The sequence below is a fragment of the Tupaia chinensis genome, unplaced genomic scaffold (assembly GCF_000334495.1).
Source record: "Tupaia chinensis unplaced genomic scaffold, TupChi_1.0 Scaffold141861_1, whole genome shotgun sequence".
Classification (NCBI taxonomy): Eukaryota; Metazoa; Chordata; class Mammalia; order Scandentia; family Tupaiidae; genus Tupaia; species Tupaia belangeri.
The window spans coordinates 652,021-657,449 of NW_006201718.1; positions in this window are offsets into that span (position 1 = coordinate 652,021).

Sequence of the window (5,429 nt, forward strand, 5' to 3'; positions counted from 1 at the left end):
TCCAGTACAGTGCTTGACATATTGGCATATTTTATACTTGTTAAACAAGAGAAATAAAGTATTTTGGGGGAACAAGAGTGACATGTGAAAGTGTTTACTTTCTATTTGATTATTGGTAAAAATCTTCTATCTTCCTCAATTCTGTGTCAAACTTCTAGAAAGGGTACTGAGTTTTCTTTGCATAGTTTTTCAGAATATCCAAGATGGAATGTGTTTGCTTTCTTCCTGGTTCAACTGGCCTTAGGAAAAGAGGAAAAATTTCTCTTTTGTCTTCTCAGCCTTTCCTTTCACCTTTCTAGTGCAATTTTTTTTCCTTTTTTAATTTCTTTTTTTTATTTTTTGTATATACTTTCAATCATATTGTTTGGCTTACAAGGAGACCATTTCGATATGTGCACATTTCTCCCCAGAGATCTCCCTCTAGTGCAATTTTAAAGCACGACCCCAGTGTTCTCTGACACTCCTACAATTGAAAGATGAAATCCATGTTCCTTCCCTTTGAATCTGGACTCTGATGGCTTGACCAGTTGAATATGAGAAGTGATACCATGCTAGTTTCTGAACCTGGGCCTTAAGAAATTGGCACCACTTTCCACTTCTTGTCCCTTCAGATGATCACTGTCATAACCAAGCTACTATGCTGTGAGGAAGTCCAAAATACTCTATAGAGAGGACCAAATGGAGAAAAATCATTAGCCAGTATACATTGCCAGCCATAGATTCACCAGCCTAGGTCAAACTACCCCAACTGGCACCACATGGAGCAAAGACAAACTGTCCCCACAGAGACCTGTCCAAAATTCAGATTAATGAACAAAATAAATAATTGTTACCATTTAAACCATAAATAGTAGCTTGGCATGCAGCGAAACATAATTAGAACATCCTCTTTCTCTGAACCTCTTCTCTCCCTTCTTTTCCTCCCCATTAATTTCAATTTTTCTCCCTAAATATAACAGTCAACATATGCTTTCTATTCTTGGGAAAGAATATGCTCAATTTTTTTAGAGAGAGATTTTTGCTATAGGGCTCATGTGCTTGTTGGAGAGACAGAGAGACAGAAAGCGAGAAATCACCCCCCCAGAGGGGATGGCTATATTGCAATCCCTTCTCCTCCCTTCTTCTCTTTGGGTTTTGGGCATTCACACACACACACATGTCTAGTGTGATGTTTAAGCTACTCAATCTAGGACTCAAAACTATGGTCTACTACGTAGGAGTCCAGTGATGTAACCATTACACCATCTGCTGTTCCCAATATTTATTTTATATGATTATGAACAACACAGACGCTATCTTGTTCATTTCTATGTGGACTAAGAAGTATGATAGATTTCATTTAATTGGATTGGATTGATTTGATTCATTTTTACCAATTTTATGTTATTTTTAATAAAAGACATTTTGACCATTCCCCAGACCTACAGAGTCAAATGTTCCATAGTATGACCCAGGGAAGCTATATTTTTAGTAAGCTTCCCAGGTAATTTTTAAGCATATATCAAAGTTTCAAAACCTTGCCTTAATGGTTATTTAAAAATATTCATTTGGAAAAAGGATTATCATGAGCTTTAAATTAAAACAGGCACGTTGTAAGAGGTCAATTAAGTCAACTGTTACTGTCATCACCAACATCATCACGTTATTTTAAAAGTTATTTTTAAGTTTGGGATAGTTTGTACTTAGGTGTCTTTGCAGGCAAGTAAGGGTTGTTGGTATGCTGACTTGCTCAACTTGCTTATTAAAGCAAGCACACAATTGCTGCCTACTGCTGTAAATGCTCCTGGTCCCAGGCACCAGATGGAGGACTGCAGTTATCTTTAAGAGACCAGAGTAAGCTTAGGCAAAGAATTCTTTAGAGTGTTTACCCACCTGGCTTAGGTTACACACATACGTGCAAGAGGCAGGATGTAAAAATTCATCTGATGCATGCTTTGGCAAATGGAGTAAGTCATTGAAACTGGTTCTGTTCAGAAAACCCAAGATGGGATCTACATGTATTTGAGAGAATGTGACTACAAGGAAATTCTAGTAAACCACTGGCTAAATTCTCCTGGTTTCTTCCGGGAACAGGAGGGACATAACATCCTATGTCAATATAGAAGCATATGTAATAGCTCATAGGCTGAAAGCCTAAAAGATTTGAACGGATTGACTGAAAATCAGCAGCAGTTTTTAAGAAAATCCAGCACACTCTGCGGTTTATTTTCCCAGGGATGTAGCTTTAATGGGCATCTATTTAGATAGAAAATATTCAGACTAGATTATTAAATCTCAATTAGGCCAAATATTTAGAAAATGGGTTACTTTGAAATTTGAATCTATTAATTAATTTAGTGTTAACTACATCACATTTTCTTTCAACTCTTGTTAAAAAATAACAACTCCCCACAGTTCTGTATTAGGAAGAGCAGTGCAGTGAATAGTCTAAATCTGTGTGAATTACTTTACCTTTCTGTGCCTTGATTTCCTCCTCTGTTTACAGAAATGAATAATAATAGTACCTAAAAGACTGTGAATATTTAATTAGTTAATATATGAAAGTGCATAAGATATTTTTTGGCATATATTAAGCACTATATAAGTGTTAGCTATTTTATCATTACTATTATTACTTTTTGTGAAGAAATTTTATAACTAGGCAACTCTTGTCTTATTAAAGACCTATATATAGAACCAGCTGATAGTGTGGTGATTAAAGTGACTGAATCCCACATGGTTGACTGTGTGGTTCAAATCCCACACCTCACAACTTGAGAAACTCACCAGACACTTGTGTATTTGTCCAAAATACCAAAAGGAGTGATGGGATAGGCTTTCTCACTTTTCCTCTTCTCTTTCTTTCTCTCTATTCATTGAGTGCATGTAAACTTTCACAATTTATTTTAAAGACTTGTATATGAAGCTGCAAGTAGAAGTATGAAAGTATGGAAATTAGAACAAGGCCAGAACAACCTGACAATTCCGTAAGGATGAGATTGGTTTATTTCCCGTTCACCTCTGAATTTTCAGACTCACATCATGCCTGGCTTGGTTTATTATTAAGTGCTCAGTAAGTTTCTGTTGAACAAATTATGGGTTTCTAAAAGATTAATACTTGTTGATGATTTTCTTTCAGTCTTTTGAACCTATGTTTAAAGTTTGAATGTGGCAAGAGTGCACTTCAATTGATTATGGCGAATTAGATTCAGTGTCATTTAGTGTAACCATTTTTTTCTCTCTCACTCTTTTGATGTAACAATAACATTGTCTTGTTTCTCCCTAACCCCTAGATTTATTAATATATAATTGACAAATAAAAATTATATAGAATTACAGTGTGCATCATGATGTTTTGATATATGTATTTTTTACTTTGTTTCATGTTGTTATAATAGAATACTACAGACTAATTAGTTTAAAAAAAATGAAATTTATTTGCCTCCCAGTCTGAGGACTGGGAAGTCCAGGAGCATCATGACACCTTTGTGTTACATCATCCCATGTAGAAAAGCAGAAAGACAAGGAGACAGAGAGAGAAAGAGGGCCAAGATTATCCTTTTATCAGGAGCTCACTCCCATGAAAATGATATTAATCTACCTTCATGATCTAATCACCTCCTAAAGGTATTACCTCTAACACTGTTGCACTGGGGTTTAAGTTCCCAATGCATAAACTTTGGGGAACACATTCAAACCATAGCATGTACACAGTGTGGAATGATTAAATTAAGCTCATTAAAATATTTATCAACTAATATAATTATCATTTTATATTTATTATCTCTCATTAGAGAACCTTGATGGAGAAAAAGAGATAGTGGAGCTAGAAACCAAGAAAGAGGGTTAAACAGCTCACTGCAAACTTTGTACTTAAAAGACTTTGACTTATCTTTGAAGTGTATTTAAAAGTTAAAAAGAAAAGGTCAGGGTATAATTACAGGAACTAAATCTATACAAGACAATAATCCCCTGTCACCCTTTTCTTTCTGGAAGAGAGAGTAGGAATGTAAAGGCAGCATTCAAGCATCATCTGGTTCACTGTTTTGCAGTGCTTCAGAGCCCAATTTGTATTTGATACAATCTCATTGAACTAAATATCAAACCTGGTTACAATTGGATCACTGGATATTGAAAGTCCATGTGATGTCATTACCTAATGAGCCATATATGGACATTTTGTATAAGCTCATTTTTGCTAAGAATTAGTTTATATCAATTTAAGGATTCTATAGAAATGAATTACTATGAGTAATAAATCCCTAGAGCCTTTGACAGGAGTAAGAGTTGTCAGCCTATTCATCTGTCATGCTACATATCAATACTATATTCATTCTACTTTAGTTTCCTTAGTGCATCACTTGAGAAGATGTTTCTGCAGTGTTTATTTAGAAAGTCCCAGCCTGGATTCGAATTGATAAAAGTGTCACTGCTGTACCTTAATCACAATGAAGCTGCCTTTCTTCCTCTTTTCCCTTTAGTACCACCTTGATCCATATGTACAGATTTTTGTTGAATGCCTTGATATGTGGGCTGGAGAAAGGGAGATTGTTGGTAAAAATAAAGGCCTCTACCAACAGTTCTTTTCAAAGCAGATGGCCTGCAAAGAGCTGTAATAGACTTGCATGTCCAAAAAATGTTCTATAAATTGCCTTTGAAACTTAGATGGCTAAATGAAAATAATAAAACAAAAATTAAGGCAGTAAAAAAATACATATCCTTGCCTCCTGATTTTTTTAAAAAAGTGAAATATAAAGTACAATTTATTCTAATGGAGTGGATTATCAGCACAATGAAGAAATGTGTGTATCAGTTAGATTTTGCAGTGTAAAGAATACCCTAAATCTGTGTGCTTTAAAAACAACCAATTATTTTATTCTTGATGCTTTAGGTTTGTAGAACAGTCCTGGTCTGGGTAAGTTCTTATAATCTCTGACTGGAGGCTGGATGATCTAGGTCAGCTTTATTCACATAGTTGGTGCAGAGCAATAATGGTAACTGAGCCATCTGTCTCATGATCCGGTAGGCTCATCCTGAGTTGGTTCCAGAGTCCTAAGAATGTGAGAGCAGAAGAGGGAGGTCTCTTAAGACTTAGGCTGGTAATTACAACATTACTTTCATTGCATTCTAAAATCAGAGCCAGACACAAGATTCAAAGCTTGGGTAAGTAGATTATATTTCTTTTTTTTTAAAGAATTATTTTATTTAACTTTATTTATTATTAATATCATTATTATTTTGCAGTTTGATCAGAGAGAGACAGAGAGAGAGAGAGGAAGTGAGAAAGCAAGCCACCAGGTCTGAGGCTTGAACCATGGTCGGCCATGTGGGAGTCCAGCGCCTTTAACCACCACGCCACTTGCCGGCCCCAGTAGATTATATTTCTTGATGGTAAGAACTACTATTGTGGCTACTTTTGGAATTTGTCTGATGAAGTGTACACGCAACAT